This window comes from Erpetoichthys calabaricus, chromosome 6, assembly GCF_900747795.2.
Source record: "Erpetoichthys calabaricus chromosome 6, fErpCal1.3, whole genome shotgun sequence".
Lineage (NCBI taxonomy): Eukaryota > Metazoa > Chordata > Cladistia > Polypteriformes > Polypteridae > Erpetoichthys > Erpetoichthys calabaricus.
In genome coordinates, this window is record NC_041399.2 from 6,310,766 (window position 1) to 6,328,954 (window position 18,189).

The 18,189-nt window shown below is 42.2% G+C and overlaps 1 protein-coding gene across 1 annotated transcript in view; it reads right to left on the minus strand.

The window, feature by feature from the left end:
- Positions 1-17,694, minus strand: part of LOC114653195 (NEDD4-like E3 ubiquitin-protein ligase WWP1) — a 283,227-nt gene extending 265,533 nt beyond the window's left edge. The window contains exon 1 of the mRNA XM_028803376.2: positions 17,528-17,694. The gene's annotated coding sequence lies outside the window, so the exon portion shown is untranslated. The remainder of the gene's footprint in view (positions 1-17,527) is intronic.
- Between the last annotated feature and the right edge of the window lie 495 nt (positions 17,695-18,189).

Genomic DNA, 18,189 nt, shown 5'->3' on the forward strand with positions numbered 1-18,189 from the left:
CAACAGGACCTGGCACCTGCACACAGTGCCAAAGTTACCAGTACCTGGTTTAAGGACCATGGTATCCCTGTTCTTGATTTAACCCCATAGAAAATCTATGGGGTATTGTGAAGAGGAAGATGCAATACGCCAGACCCAACAATTCAGAAGAGCTGAAGGCCACTATCAGAGCAACATGGGCTCTCATAACACCTGAGCAGTGCCACAGACTGATCGACTCCATGCCACGCCGCATTGCTGCAGTAATCCAGGGCAAAGGAGCCCCAACTAAATATTGAGTGCTGTACATGCTCATACTTTTCATGTTCATACCTTTCAGTTGGCCAACATTTCTAAAAATCCTTTTTTTGCATTGGTCTTAATTGATATTCTAATTTTCAGAGATACTGAATTTGGGACTTTCATTAGTTGTCAGTTATCAACATTAAAAGAAATAAGCATTTGAAATATATCAGTCTGTGTGTAATGAATGAATCTAATATACAAGTTTCACTTTTTGAATGGAATTACTGAAATAAATCAACTTTGTCATGATATTCTAATTTTATGACTAGCACCTGTATGTTTAAAACTACATTAGATTAAACTATCACATGGGCAAAGTCCTCCAGGTCTCTCTAACGCCACGCAGCGGTGCTTTCAACTGCATATATATAACATTTCAGTGTTTACACTAAAGAAAGCTGAGCTTTGGCTTCCAAATCAAAATGGACAACACAAATTTAGTGCTTGCTGATTCATTTGTAGCAATGAAAAATACTGTCGTATCAGCCTTGCTTGCTGAACATTTCATTCCATTTTGCAGTTCCATTAACACATTAAAATGACCCTTTAAAAGGTGCCTTATCATTAAATGGATTAGCCTTATGAGGCGAGCCACACAAATGACTGACCATTGTGGACTTTGAGATAGTAACTAAATACATTTTATTTTGACATGAATGAACTGAGAGGTTCATTTACTCAGCATTGTATACCGATGTGTTCATGTGTGCTAGAGTGGCGGCCGACACCCAAAGTGGATCCCTGTCTCTTGCCCACTGTAGCAGTGATGGACACTGTCACACATGTGCGATTAGGAGGCAGCTAAAGGACTTGAGTAATTGTAATACTATATCAGACCAGGGGGTGGCGGAGTGTGCTGACTGTCTCTCTCAGTTCCTTGCAGACCATTCTCGGGAAATCCCGCCAGGTCCTCTGCTCCTCTGATGACGTTACTTCTGTTTTCTGTGCCGCTGATGATGTCACTTCCGGGTCCCGGTTCCTCTGATGATGTCACTTCTGGTTCCAACATAGATGACATCATTTCCTCCACCAGCCCTTAAAACTGCCATCTTACCTCCACGTATTCAGTTCTGTTTTGGATTCAATACTTGCAAAGTACTCAATCATTTTTAAACCTTTTGCATCCAGGATCATAACATACGGGTGGCTACCCCAAACCTTTTTGACTGTCTGGAGTCTTTTTGCGACAGCACCTGCCCACAGCAACCCTGAACTGGATAAGCTAGTTACAATATGGAGGAGTGGTTGTACAGATAACTGTCGCCATATGCATTACAATCAGAGGATAATGAGAAAACTCCTTTGTTTCTTGGTGCAAAGAGAATTGTCTGCACCTGAACATACCAAGGAACTGCTTATTGACTTTCACCGCACCAAACAGCCTCTGTGTCTGGTCACTATTCAGAGAGTGGATGTGGTGCACTCCTACATGGGGGTCCACATCAATGACAAGTTAGGCTGGTCTCGGGACACAGAGGAACAAAAGAAGAAAGGGCAAAGGAGACGCTCGTGTCTTATTAGACTGAGTTTCTTTAATGTGGATAGAGATTTTCTTCACATCTTCTCCATTATGTGATGGCCAGTGTGCTGTGCTAGGCTAGGCTAGTAACATCACTGCAAGAGAGGACCACTGAATCAACAAACGAATTAAAAGGGCAGGTTCTGTCACAGGATGCACTCAGGATTCCCTGGAGGTCGTAGCAAAGGAGAGAATAAAGACAAAACTGAGTGCCATTACGAACAATGCTACACATCCTCTCTGTGACACACACCAACACTGAGGACTTTCAGCCAATACAGTATTCAGCAAAAGTGTGTCAAGAAACACGACTGGGGCATCTTTATATCAACAGCAATTAGCCTATATGAAGCCTCACTGGGACTAGGACAACCAAGTCGGTTTTCTTTCTTTATATATTTTTCTTCATTTTGAGTTATTCTGGTGTGCGTTCAGAACATAGCATCTGTGTACATATAATTATTTATGTATGTATTTATTTATAGAACTTGTGTAAAAGGCCAAATTTCCCCCTGGCGACAAATGAGGTTCTATCTAATTTATCAGGGCTAAGCATGCTGCTGTATTAAAAAGTGATTAAATGAGGGAGCTGAAATGATGGCAGGGTTAATTGCGTGACACTTCACATTAAAATGATTGCAACTGGCAGCTGATTGGTCACATCATCTACCAAAGCATGCGAGAATCACGTGTTTTTGTTATTTAATAAGTTATACTATACATGGTTTTAAAGTAACATGCATGGTTTCCACAAAACCACACCGAAGTTCAAACCCTAAACATAAACTAAGCAAAGAAATCTTAGTAATACATTTTCTGAAGACAACTGAGCAGGAAAGAATTGGAAAACAATTCAGTTTAAGTTAATAGATTATTCTAAGTAGTCCAGAGCCTGAGAAAAATTGGGAATTTTAAAAGATCAGCAACTGAAAGCTGATCAGATAAATGGTATTTGACCTCAAGGAAAGGACTTTAGAGGGAGAAAAAAAATCTTTTACTTGTAAGGCTCTTGATGGCATTTAACATAGAAGTATATTCATCATATCTTATCATGCCACTGCCGTATCCAGGTAACAGCGGCATCATTAGCATCCTTAAGATCTTCATTGGTACACGTGGGGCCTCGGGACTGTTCATGGAGAATGTGGTCCATTGTTTGGGTGGGCTCACCACAGGGACATTCAGTGCTTGTTGTGAGGCCCCATCTTAATAGGCTATCCCTTGTTTTGCCCACCTTTGACTTAGCTTGGCTAAGCACGATCCAGTCTTTCCTAGAGAGGGATCTTCGTTTGTGGGTAGATGCTCCTGAGGTGTAGGTAGAGCTTCATTGTCCTTTCTCGCCACCTCTCAAGCCTATGTGTTGTGGACTGCTTTGGATTAAGGGGTTCCACTGTGGCGAAGCTCCGACGAGAAGGTAGTCGGCGATTTACCCCCTAGTGATGGTGAAGTGGGTGTCTGGAGTCCATCAGTTGCTTGAACCTTTCTACTCTTGAACTAGGGGGCATGTTGCAAACCTTCTCGTGGTGGGTGCCCCTGTTAATCTGCCCTACCAGACAGAGAACAATTGCTACACTACACAGTCCACTGCACTCATCCAGGGGTGGTAAAAGGACAGAAGTGTATTAAATACACAAAAGATCTTTTTATTTTTGCCTCAGTCTAGGGGCATTTGTGATTGTTAAGAACCCTGACTCTAGAGATGTCAACAGGATGCCCAAATCTCCAAAAGACACCCAGACACATATAACAAGTTCTCTACAGAAACAGCTTTTGTTTTGTTAAGCCTATTTCACACTAGAAAGCTTTTACAGCAATTTGGAGTTGTTGCCTTCATTTATGTAATCTTAGCAAGTCCGAGGCAGCTGGTGGGGTACTCCTGTGAAGCCCATTGCCTAGCGTGACATACTCAGAGACTCAAACTAACTAGTTCATGACTCACTACTATAAATTGAAGAGGTTTGCCTTTGTGCAGGAGAGCTGACAACCACTGAATGCTCACCCAGGAGTACAATGCATAAAATGTAATGAAGAGGAATAAGGAACACCAGTGTTTTGAACCTAACAAACAAGAGACTCATCTTTCTAATGTCTCAAGTTTTAACTATTAACAGAATGGAGAAAAGAAAAAAAAAAAAGGATGGGCAACACTGCTGCTGCTGCTGCTAACACTTTGTACAGCAAGGGCTTCATCAGGCAGCATGCAATTGGCTGTCAGAATAAGACGCAAGCATGACAGTGCTGGACAGTTGGCAGACAATTAATAAATGTAACATGGACAGCTAAACTGACTTGGTCTGGAGACACGATCAGCAACTGTGGTGGGCTAATCTGACATATCTCACGATTATAAATTGCATAATGTGATATCGGCCTTAACTACTGATCATTAAGAGTTTCAAGTTAGTTAACAAATTTAAACCGGAGAGTTGCCAGACTAATATACAGCATTGTATCTCGACTGCAGCTGACCAGAAAGCAGGAGACAGAGCTGGAGGTGGCAGAGTTAAAGATGCTAAGATTTGCACTGGGTTTGACAAGGATGGACAGGATTAGAAATGAGGACATTAGAGGGTCAGCTCAGGTGGGACGGTTGGGAGACAAAGTCAGAGAGGCAAGACTGCGTTGGTTTGGACATGTGCAGAGGAGAGATGCTGGGGATAGTTGGGAGAAGGGTACTAAGGATAGAGCTGACAGGGAAGAGGAGAAGAGGAAGGCCTATGGGAAGATTTATGGATATGCAGGTGATAGGTGTGACAGAGCAAGATGACGAGGATAGGAAGAGATGGAAAGAGATGATCTGCTGTGGCAACCCCTAACAAGAGCAGCTGAAAGAAGAAGAGACTTCAGATTATTCAATAAAACACACTAATTAACTCATAATTCAAGGCGAGTAGGAGAAGCAATGCATCAGCGTTCATTTACCAAATAAAAAATACAGATAAAGGATATCTTGCCGCCTGCGGTGGGCTGGCGCCCTGCCTGGGGTTTGTTTCCTGCCTTGTGCCCTGTGTTGGCTGGGATTGGCTCCAGCGGACCCCCCGTGACCCTGTGGTTAGGATGTGGCGGGTTGGATGATGGATGGATGGATATCTTGCCACTGCAAAAATATACTTAGAAACCCAAGAACACATCACAAGACGTTATACCCAAAGAAGGCTAAAACTCAGCTTTCCAAACCTTTCCATTTTATTGGGATGAATATTAACCTTTTTACATTATTAATATTACAATTATGCATCAAGGATCATAAGATGATTTTATAAATCTCATCAAAACTTTCAATTTTATTTCCGGGAGGTTCGGGTTGGTTTTGAAGTATAAAGTTGGGAAACAATTTATCTAATCTAGCCTTTTCTTTCCTTACTCCCTCATTATTTATTTTACTTTACAGAATTCCATCACTCTCGAGCATACGGACCACTAGGATAAAGAAAACTACTGTGGCAGATACAGGGCCGCCAACTCTGGAATCGGTGATGAGACACAGCCCTTCAGTCATAGTACTTGTACCAAGACTGAAGGTCCATTACTTTAGTGACACACACACACTTGGTAGTGCTGCTGGTTAGGCTGTCCAACTGCATCACTGACATTTTATAGTTAAAACAGCAGCAATAATTTTAAACTATTATGGAGCCTTTCTAATATCTACTTCCTGTACTGTGTTTTATGTTCTGTCACTTCACATTTGTGTTGTTTTGAACCAAGTTACACATAGTAACTTATTAACTTAATACTGGTCATCGAGCAGTTTTGGAAAAGGACAGAGTACATGATAATGGATTTTTCCACAGTAGGAACTTTGTTTTCAAGAAAATTTAAAAAAATATACATTTATATAGCACCTTTCTTTTGCTCAAGGCACTTCACAGAGTTTAAGATAGAACGGCAGGGTATACAGTATAGAGCATTGTACAAACCAGATAAATAAATAAAGAAGATTAAGACAGTAAATTCAGAGAAAAAAAGCCTAACAGACAACATAATTGATGGTCTGCACACACATACAGGTTACATGAGCATCTTGACATAAAGGTAAACTGAGAGAAGGGTAGTCAAGTAGAGCTAAAAGCCTTCCTGAACAGATGAGTTTTGAGTTGTTTTTTTTTTTTTTTTTTTTTAAAGAATTCATGGAGTCAGCTGACATGATTAATTTTGGTAGGTCATTCCAGAGTCTGGGCGCTATACAGCTGAAGGACCTCTCACCCATGGAGCATAGATTAGTGTGGAGTACAACAAGATTGCCAGAATCAGAGGACCTTAGTGGGCGGACAGGCACATAGTGATGGAGAAGGTCACTGAAGTAGTTTGGCGCAGGGTCGTTTAAGGCTTTGTAGGTTATTAGTAGGATTTGATATTCAATCCTGTAGGACACAGGGAGCCAGCGAAGGTGGAGCAGGATGGGTATGATGTGCTCACTGCTGCTTGTCTGTGTAAGGACTCTTGCAGCCGAGTTTTGAATAAGCTGGAGCTGAGATAAGATTAGAAGGGGCTTCTGCCAGCAAGGAATTACAATAATCGATGTGGGATGTGATAAGAACCACTGAGATCCTGTATAATGTAGGCCCTGGGCCACTTGCAGTCCCTGACCAATTTCGTGTTTTGAGCTCCCTCTGTAACCTTTAGGTAAAATATTGTGACATGCAAAGAAGAGTGATGTGGTGCGAAGTAAGGCATGTTTGAAATTTGCTGGGAACCCAACTTATTGCTTTGATGCAGTGTGTATGGTACGGTGCTCAAGGGAGGCAACCATCAACAGTGATGTGGTGTGAAGTACGGAGTAATCTGGAGTTCATGAGGGACAGTGCCACCTTACTGCTTCAAAGTGATTGCGACTTTATGAAGGAGATTATTGCTTTGATGTGGTGCATGGCATAGCATGGCACACCAGGGAGGTGGATATGAAGAGTGATACGGTACAAAGTTCGGCATTCAATCTTTATGAAGAATTCTCCAAAGTCCAAACTATTAACAGATTTCTTAGATGGAGTCAGTGATTTTGGTCAACCAATCAGCACAATTCATCACCTGAGCCCCACTCACGATAGACCCAGGTGGAACAAAAAGTTAAAACCCTGGAGTAGAGGCTAAAAGTGTACAAGGAACTACTTACCAGGAAATACAAATGGCCCAGTTTCCTGTGCTGGGAATGCTACAAAAGTTCACGAGTTTCTAAAAAGTCCCTGGTTCCTGAAAAAGTTCCCACAATGGGAAAGCCTCCATTGACAATACTTCATTATAATATGAATCTATGTTAAACTGTAGGGGTTTCTTGTTTTGTCTGGTACATGTTGTCTGTTTATTTGAGGTGCAGGGGAAGATTTTTATGGTGATGAATAACTAATACACTGAGTGTGTTTACATGCTCACACAAAACAGGGATAAGGTGAGCAACCCGGTTAAGGCAGAAATCCGATTTCTTAAAAATCTCAATTTACAAGCACAAGTTCACTTCTGGAGTTCTCCTTTGGAGAAACGTTTCAATGTTATTAAACTGCAGACACAAAAAAAAAAAAAAAAGAGCTAAATGTCATCATCGGCTGCAGAGAATCTGAAAGCAAACATGAAGCCTGTAATGATATCCCTGTAACTTAAAAATACATGTCATTCTTCATGTGCTGTGAAGTAAATAACATTCATCTCCCTTTCACATATTCAACCTGAGCCACCAATGATTTGCAGTATAAATTCTGGCGGCTGCATACCCAGATCACACTGTTTTAACATATACTATGTACACAAAAGTATCAGGACGCACCTCTTAATTATTGAATTCTGGTGTTTCAGTCAGACCCATTGCCTCAGGTGTATAATATCAAGCACCTAGCCATGCAGTCTCCATTTACAAACATTTGTGAAACAAAATGAGTCATCCTGAAGAGCTCAGTGACTCCAAGCGTGGTACCGTGATGTCACCTTTGCAATAAAACAGTTTGTGAAATTTCATCCCAGCTGGATATTCCACGGTCAACTGTAAGTGGTATTATTAGAAAGTGGAAATGTTTAGGAGCAACAGCAACTCAGCCACAAAGCAGAATGCTTATATCTATGTCACTCTCTATTTGTATGTCTACAATACATATACTTGGCTATAATGGCAGAAATGTCAACTAAACTTCATTACATACATGTATAGTGACAATAAAGCTCTCTCTCACTCTCTGAAAACATGACAACTTCATCATTATGAAATATTAAGTGTAGAATGGTGGGCACAAATTTCAAAAGTGTCCATTTAAAATGAAATGTACAACATAAGAGTGCAGAAAGTGAAGAGGTCTGAATACTTTATGGACCCGCTGTACCTCTCACTGCTATTTATGTTGCTACTTTTCATACACTGATTTGGTCTTATCTCCATTACGTGCAGAATGGTGACTCGGTGGATAATGCCACTGCCTCTGGGACTCTGTGTCCTCAACTCAAATTCCACATCTTGAGGTTGTCTGGATGGAATCTGCACATATTCTCCATATCTATGTAGGTTTTTCTCTGAGGACTCTGTTTCTAATCCAAAAGTCATACAATACAATTTATTTTTGTATAGCCCAATATCTCTTGACAGGCCCCCAGCCTCGACTCTCTAAGAAGACAAGAAAAAACCTTGTAAGGATAAAAATGGAAGAAACTTTAGGAAAGGCAGTTCAAAGAGAGACTCCTTTCCAGGTAGGTTGGGCATGCAGTGGGTGTCAAAGAGAAGGGGGGTCAATACAATACTATACACAGAACAGTACATAACACAAGTAACCCACAATGCAGTATAATTGTAAAATAAAAATATTTCAAGTACAGAGCAGAATTCAACAGTAGATGATATCACAGAATATGATTTGGATTTGTTCAGAGTCCTGGAGACCTCAGCCATCAAGCTGCCCCCCCAATTGGCTATTTCACAGCTGAGGCTGGGCCAGCCAATCCGACGAAAGCACCCCTCTATCCAACAATTCCTGTGATCCTCCATCAGAGACGACTTTACCTTAGGTAGGCAGAACAACTTGGCAGGTAGGCAGTGGCAACAAGTGCCACATTTGAGTACCGAGAAGAGAAAAATACCCGTACGTTAGAACATTAGAAAAATCTAGAACATGCCATTCAGCTCAAAAAAACAAAAAAAAAAAAAAAAAAACTCCCCAGTCTTATTCACTTATTTCTTCAAAAAAAAAAAAAAAGTAAGTGACTAAGTAAGTGAACTTTATTGTCATTCATACCATACAACAGTACAACGGATGCATAGCTGAACGAAATTGCGCTGCTCCAGGCTCAATGTGCAGACATAAAAGACAGGTGCATAAAAGACAAGTTCACGCAAGACAACATACAGACATTACAAACAAAAAAATATGAAGTCTTTTTTAAAAGGACCCTGGAGTCATACTGTGTACCACTCTACTTGGTAGTTTATTCCACATGTCTGTGGTTCTCTGGGTAAAGAAAACTTCCTAATGTTTGTGCAAAATGTACCCTTATCAAGTTTCCATCTGTGTCCCCGTGTTCTTGAACTCATTTTAAAGTCACAGCCTCGATCTACGATACTAATCTCCTTCATTAAACACTTCAGTCAAGTGCCCTCTTAGTCTTCTTTTGCTTAAACTGTAAAGGCTCAGCTCTTTTAATCTTTCCTCATAAGATATCCTGTGTAGCCCTGAAATCAGCCGAGTCACTCTTCTCTGGACCTTTTCTAGTGCCGTTAAGTCCTTTTTGTAGCCTGGAGACCAAAACTGCACACAGAACTCCAGATGAGGCCTCACCAGTGTGTTATAAAGATTCAGCATAACCTCTTGTGACTTGTACTCCACACATCAGGGCGCTATATAACCTGACATTTTGTTAGACTTCTTAATGGCACATGAAACATTGTTTGGCAGTTGATAGCGACATGTCCACTACGACCCCTAAATCCTTCTCATAAGGTGTACGTTCGATTTCCAGACCACCCGCTGTGTATTCAAACCTCACATTTTTTACTTGTGATACTTTACATTTACTGGCATTAAATTTCATCAGCCATAAACCTGCCAAAGCCTGTACCCTCTGATGATTCAATGGATTCTAGCTTGTTCACATTTACAAACATAACCAGCTTGATGCTTATATTCCTATTCAAATAATTTTTTAATATTACAAATAGCAGCGGTTAAGGTTAGGTTAAGTGAAGTTTCTAAATTAGCCTTGTGAGAAAGTGCACTTGAGTGGGCCTAGCAGTGGACTCCCACCCAGTACTGGGTTAGATCCTACTTTATAACCAATTTGTTTGAATAGGCTCAGCACCCCACCCAAACTCTGAAGTGGATTAAGCAAGTTTGAAGTTGTCACAATTTTTTTTTCTCAGTATCATTAAAAGTTTCAGAACACCAGGAAAACAAACTTTTACAAATTAGTTTAAGAAAAAAGTTTAACTTCTTCTTTTGGCTGCTCCCGTTAGGGGTCACCACAGCGGATCATCTTCTTCCATATCTTTCTGTCCTCGTCATCTTGCTCTGTCACACCCATCACCTGCATGTCCTCTCTCACCACATCCCTAAACCTCCTCTTAGACAAGGGATGTCGAACTCCAGTCCTGGAGGGCCGCAGTGGCTGCAGGTTTTCAATCTAACTGTCTTCTTCATTAGTGACCAGTTTTTGCTGCTAATTAACTTCTTTTGCCTTTGTTTTAATTAACTTGACTCGGACCCCTTAGTTCTTTCTTTTTCCTTAATGAGCAGCCAAACAATAATGAGACACAAAACAAGCTGCCACATCACCAGCTAACCACATTATCTGAACATAAAGGAATGTGAGGGTCTCAGTAAGGTTGATCTCCGAGGTCACCAAACAATCTCGACGGTGTTCTTTGAAAAAACAGAAAATCAACAGTTTTGGAAATGTCTGCTGTGGCAAAATGAGAGCAGCAACAAGCTGCGGAATTAAATAAGGAGTTTAATTAACAGCAAGAATTGGCTTCTCATTAAAAGATTGGTTGGAGTTAGAAGCCCCAGTTCAGCTGGTCATCTGTTGGCTCGTTTCACATCTCATTTCTGTTTGGCAGCCATTTAATGAAGAAGCGAATCAATTCAGAGGACTGAATCCTTAAAAACATGGCTATTAAATTGAAGGGAAAAGGAGTTAAATACCAGTGAAAACTGGTCACTGATTAGGAAAAGGGTTAGAATGAAAACCTGCAGTCACTGCGGCCCTCCAGGCCCGGAGATCGACACCCGTGTCTTAGACCTTCCTTCTTCTCCTCTTACCTGGCAGCTCTATCCTTAGTACCCTTCTCCCAATATACCCAGCATCTCTCCTCTGCACATGGCCAAACCAACGCAATCTCGCCTCTCTGACTTCCAACCGTCCAACCTCTAATGTCCTCATTTCTAATCCTATCCATCCTTGTCACACACAATGCAAATCTTAACATCTGTAACTCTGCAACCTCCTGCTCCATCTCCTGTGCCACCGTCTCCAGCCCATATAACATAGCTAGTCTCACTACCGTCCTGTAGACCTTCCCTTTCACTCTTGCTGATACCCGTCTGTCACAAATCACTCCTGACACTCTTCTCCACCCTGCCTGCACTCTATTCTTCACTTCTCTTCCTCAATCCCCATTACTCTCTACTGTTGATCCCAAGTATTTAAACTCCTCCACCTTCGCCAACTCTACTCCCTGCATCCTCACTACTCCACTGACCTGCTTCTCATTCACACACATGTATTATGTCTAGTTCCTAATGTTCAAATTAATGATACGACACACTGGCAGTCCCATCTTGCCAAATACTTTTTGGTTTTGTTTAAAAGCCAGTCTTGTGCCTATGACTTTTGCAAGACATATAGCTTTCAACAAGTTTCACTGTCTATTCACTGAAGTGTCTCTCTCTTGTGGGCAACAGTATTCATATAAAATCAGCAAAAATGTTTCCCTACTTATTGCAAACAGCAGTAAAGGGAATCATTAGACACGAGGCTATAGCAGGACACACGTCAAACATTTTCAAATACAAACAACCACATGAGCTTAATCAGCGTATACGCTTTCATGCGTGTGTGTGTACACACTGTGTGGTTTAACTATTATACTTAAATATGTGCATTCCTTTCTGAGCCAGTCCAGCGAGATTTGTGCTATGTACAAAATTGAAAAGAACTGTTTTTCCACCCCTACATGACATACAAAAAAGCACTGGTGAGCAACAGACCTGGCATCCAATCTATCCACCTCTATTTATATAGCACCCTTAAAACGCCTCATTACTTAGGCACTTTATAATGTAAATATGGCAACAAAATAAGTTGCTGCACAAGATCGTTCTATATGTGTAGTAAATTACACATAAACAAAGGCTTCAACACCCACTCCTGCTCATCACAGCCAGCTGCAGAAAAAAACAAAATACAATATAGTGAATAAAACAGGACTGCAAATGTCGCCCAGTATAATCAAATACCTGGAAGTTAACACGGTGGATTCACAGAGTAATTACACCACTTTACTTTTAACACATTTTGTTAGGTTACACCCTTCTACTAAACTTGTAGTGTTTCTTCCCCACATTAAGCAACACTCAATACCCCAGAATGGCAATGCAAAAAAACAGGACTATCATTTTTGTTTTGTAAATTTATTAAAAATAAAAAAAAAACTGAAGTATCACGTTGACACAAGTGTTCAGACCCTTTACTATGACACTTGAAATGTGGCTTAGGTGCATCCCATTCTACTGATCACAACGGAGATGATTCAATTCCTTGTCTGGAATCCACCCGTGTTCAATTCAATTGACAGGACACAATTAGGAAAGGCACACAAACCTTTCTATAGAAGATCCCACAGTTGTGCAACCACCAAGCCATGAGGTCAAAGGAACTGCCAGTGGAGCTCAAGAGACAGGATTGGGGCGAGGCACACATCTGGGGACTCCACCAGCAGTGAAGAATCTTAACATAAGAATCCCTGAAGCTTACAACTCATTTCATTTTCCATGACCTCCTTAAATTTTCCTGAAGCTTGTAGGCAGGTTGTACTCAACCTACTTAAAGCAGTTGCCTCAAAAGCTTGCCTACTGCAATTGGTTCAGTTAACCAATAATTTTGCTTGACTTTGTAGCGGGGCTACATAGTTAGTGTTGTCAAATGTCAGTACTGAATGCGTCTTGTTCCATTGTCCCGTTTGCTGTCTGTGTGTGTATCAGTGGATGCCGTCCCAAAGCACCTGTTCACTATTAATCAATTACAGCCGTCACAGGACTATTTAAGTAATCAGGAGGGAATACCCGGGAGAAGAGAAAGGAAGGAGAAGGAGACTTTTCATTTTCACGACCACGAGCCATCTGTACCTGCTGTATCCCACATCGCGCATTTTCATCCAGTTTGTTTTTCAATCCGCTGGACTTACTTCAATACCCTCATCAAAAGAGGCCCCGGGGTCGGACTTCACCATCCACCACGCGCCGAGGATTCACAGTGAGGCGGCTCCATTTTGTACCGGGAAAATCAAACGACTCATTTATTGCTAGTTCAGTCAACCGTATTCAGGACAGTTTTTATAACTGGACTCAAGTTCACAATCATTCCGTATATCATTCATTTTGTGTCATTCGTGTTGTTTGTTATACGTTACGGGGCAAGGGAGGGTTTTGTTGTATTTATATATGATGGTGTCTCGTTGTTGATGAGGTGGAGGGATATTTATATGTTTATGTCTATTTTTGCATTTGTCTTATTTCATTTAATACATTTAATCAGTATAATTTTACATACCTGCTTTTTTGTGTTTATATTTACACCGTCAATTGTGGGGAAAAGTGTAATTTGTTAGAGGTACGGTTTGATAGTTAGATTCATACTCAGTAAATTATCCAGGCCACATGGAGGTGTAGCTGCCGGCTGGGTAAGGGGTCGGCCGTTACAACTTCTCATTACATCCATAACGGCCAACACAGTACAACACCCTACTACTTTAAAGCATTACTTCACAGTACAAACTCAGACTTGCTTTTTTCGACCTGCATTGATAAGCTGTTGTGCTGTGCGGCACCTGCGATCACACAAGCTGGTGACCCTCAGAAACTCGTCTTCTGATTGACTTGTGACTTTGGCTCTGCCAGATCTCTTCTTATTAGAATTTATTCCAGTTTCCAATTGCCTTTGGATTGTGTAGGACACCACTGGACTCACTGACACTGATATATTTGTAGTTTCTCTCTGCTTTAAAGACAGACTGTGGGTTTTTAAGTAATCAACAGAGGTTGGGACACCTGTGCTAATTGTTTGTTTCAAATTGCAAGGCTTCATTTACTTGAATTGCTGCAGAACATAATAATAATTAATAATTCATTACATTTATATAGCGCTTTTCTCAGTACTCAAAGCGCTATCCACACAGTAGGTTGTAACCTATTAGTTGTTCCCTGGAGAAGACCCATTTGTAATATTCTGATGTTTCCTTTTTTTCTGTTTTTGCCAACCTAAACTTTAAAATAAACCTCATGTAGTTTACTTTTTTACCATCCATTGCATTTCAACTGATTAAATTTGAAGAAAAACTGGAAAAATGTATGTGTTCTAAAACCTTTGACTGGTAGCATACAGGAAAAAAAAATGTATCATTTTTTGTTGTGGGGTATTCTTTTAGATTTAACAAACTTTATTAATCCCACAGGGAAATGAAGATGCGTCACATACAAAGAAATGAGTGTTGAATTACAACACAGAACGCAGTGCTAAAAATTAAAGCAAAGTCAAAATATAATCACAGGTTTACAATTAGGACAGAAAGGCAAGAAATCAGACCGCAAACAGAATGAGACTGGAGTCAAGACTTCCACAATCAGGTCGGTTTGCTCTATAACGAATACACGGTACAGTAGAGTTGTGTGAATGTTGCAATACAAAAGCTCCTAACCAGGTTGTATTCAACGTACTTGAAGTAGGAACTTCGAAAGCTTGCTTATTGTAATCGGTTCAACTAGCCAATAAAAGGTGTCATTTTGCTTGACTTCTCATTACATCCATAACAGCTAACACACTACCAAGCCCTACTACTTTAAACAGTAATTCAAAACATTACTTCACAGTAGAAACTGAGACTTGCTTTTCTCAACCTGCACTGTGAAGCTGTTGTGCTGTGCGGCGCCTGTGATCACACAAGCTGGTGACCCTCAGAAACTCATCTTCTGATTGGCTGGTGACTTTGGCTCTGCCAGATCTCCTCCTATCAGATTTTCTTCCAGTTTCCAATTGCTTTTGGATTGTGTAGGACACCACTGGACTCACTGACACGGATATATTTTTTTGTACTTTCTCTAAAATTATTACATTTCTAAGGGTAATAATGCTCTGCCTCATTTCAATTGTTAATTGCTATTTTCTTGCCATTATCACTAATATCTATATTACTAAACCACAGTTAATTTATGCACGGGGGACGCACCGAAGCGCATGCGCACTGCGGCGCGGCGTCCCAGAGTCAAATGCAGCGGCTTCCCAGAGTCAGTAGGTGGCGCCCAAACAACACAACCTGTAGAGCCCGTATGGATATAAACAATGAACGAAGGCGCCCACAGAAAGAAACCGCTTTAGGTAAAATAGGGTTATTGAATAAAATGGAAACTTTACCATGCCTATGACCTGTAAACTAAACCTGACGTGAAGCGTGCACGCCAGGTTGTACAGCCGCCCGGACGCGACTGCCCACACCACCACATATACATACGTTCTGCGCCGTGGCGCACGCCCCAGAGTCAAACGCAGCGGCTTCCCAGACTCCGTGGCTGGCACACGAACACCACAACCTGTACGCTAAACTTGCTGTGCTCCACTCTGCCAGCCGTCGGTGTCAGCAAAGGCAACGGAATCACGTCTCCACAAAGCGAAACCGCTTTAGTACAGATATGCTTATTTAATTAAATGACATTTCCCCAGACGCACCCACCCTCCATGATATGTCATCCATCCAAATATCGGACGGAACAGAAACTGATTGCCATTCTTGGATTTACTATGCTCTAGAGAATCGCTGGCTTACTTGTTAAATATATAAATGCAAACAATTATTATATAGGCAGAGTGGTGGCTCTGAGGCTAGGGATCTGCACAGGCAATCGGAAGGTTGCCGGTTCGAATCCTGTAACTCTGTTGGGCCCTTGAGCAAGGCTCTTAACCTGCAATTGCTGAGCGCTTTGAGTAGTGAGAAAAGCGCTATATAAATGCAAAGAATTATTAATATTCTCCAAGTGGTACTTCAGAGGGTTTAGTAACACAGTAGTCTGCTCCAATTCTACCTCAAGACAGACTGAGGGTTTTTAAGTAATCAACAGTGGTTGGAACACCTGTGCAAATTTTTGCTTCAAATTTCAAGGCTTCATTTACTTGAATTGCTGCAGAACATAATAATTAATATTTCATTACATTTATATAGCGCTTTTGTAAGTACTCAAAGCACTATCCACACAGTAAGTTGTAACCTATTAGTTGTTCCCTGGAAAAGACCCATTTGTAATATTCTGAGGTTTCCTTTTTTTTGTTTTTGCCAACCTAAACTTTCATTTAAACTTCTTGCAGTTTACCTTTTTACCATTTATTGCATTTCAACTGATTACATTTGAAGAAAAACTGGAAAAACTAAGGTGTTCTAAAACCTTTGACTGGTAGCATACAGACAAAAAAACTATCAATTTTGTTGTGGAGTATTCTTTTAGATTTGACAAACTTTATTAATCCCACAGGGAACTGCAGATGTGTCACATACAAAGAAATGAGTGTTGAATTACAACACAGAACGCAGTGCTAAAAACTAAAGCAAAGTCAAAATATAATCACAGGCTTACAATTAGGACAGAAAGGCAAGAAATCTGACCGCAGACAGAATGAGACTGGATTCAGGACTTCCACAATCAGGTTGGTTTGCTCTATAACGAATACACGGTACGGTAGAGAAAGTTGCTATAGAAAACAAAGATGATATTGATCGAGGAGCTCTATGATTTTTAAAACTGCACGGGGTGTCTGCATTTCTCGAAATAACAATAAGTGCAAACCCTCAAGTAAGGGCAACCGAGGCGACAATACAAACAGACTTCTTGCTTTCTTTGGCAAATACCAATCGCCGCTTGATACGCGGCTCTGCACCTTGACCTTATCCCGGAGTAACCTGCGTAGCAGCTCAGGCTCTGCAGCAGAAGCCCAAACTTTTCTTTGCGGCAGAGACAGACGCCCAACTCAGCGACGCCGCTTCGCTATGGGCAACCTGACCCGGCGTTTCCCAGCGCCGATGCCGCCCCACGGAGCTCCGGCTCCAGTAACAGCAGCTCTCCCACTAACCGCATAGACACTTCAGCACTGCTGACAAGACAAGCCGGGTGCTAAAAGTTCACTCGTGCGCAGATAAACAAAAGCCCAGCCGTAAGTGACCCCGACCTCCCCCCACCAACCACCGGCGCCCGAACAACTCGCTAGCCGGACACCCGTCCGTACGCTCGAACACAAAGGCATGGGGCTCCCGCCCGAGAGCAATGCGGAAAGCCCAGGAAATTGCCACGACTCCGGTCCCGTGGACTCCGGACTTGTCAGCACGGAGCAGAGTAGAGTAGCGCTAAATAGCCGCCATCTTTACCACATCGAAACTGTGCGTGACACCCCCCCCACTGTCCGGCAGCCTAAACCCCGCTGGCCGCCTGCCTGGCAGCTGCGAGTCGACGACAACGAACGGCAGCACCGGCACGATGCTTTCCCGACTCAGCTTCCTACCGTGCCGTACGGCCGCAGCTCCCAGCCAGTCCTCGCCTGCTTCTCTGCAGTAATCCGCTCGCTCCTACTTAAGATGGGCCTCCAGCTCCCTCTGCCATCTCACTCTCCGCCAGCAGCAGCAGCAGCGGCGGCACAAGCTCTCCTGTGCGGCGGTCGAGGCGCGCCGTCCAGTCCGGGAGACGTCATCACGCACGCAAAACCAGCGAGCGAACCAGCCTGCAGCTCTGAGGCAAAGCGCGCTCAAGTCAGAAGAGATGAGAGGCGCTCGTGCAGAGCATTCTGCGGAGCGGCTCTTCGCAAGGGAAAGACAACTTCAAGCCAATCGAAAAGGTTGGGGACAATGCAGCGGGTTACTTACACGAGCATCGAGGGTCCAGGAGGTCGCGCGTGACTTCAAGGGTGCAAACCGCAGTCAGACTTCTCCATAAGCCTAAGCTTAGTCTTTCTCTGTTGATTGCAGCTAATGCAGTGTGAGCACCCGGGACAAAGCTGGCATCACAGTCACGGTCACGGTCTTTGACTTTTGCATTTTTTTTCAGTGCCTTTAACACTATTCTGCCTCATTGACTGGGGAACAAGATCAAGGCTTTGCATGTTGATCCCCCCCCCCACCGCCCAGATCATGGACTACCTGACCTACTGTTTGTGAGGCCAATGGACTA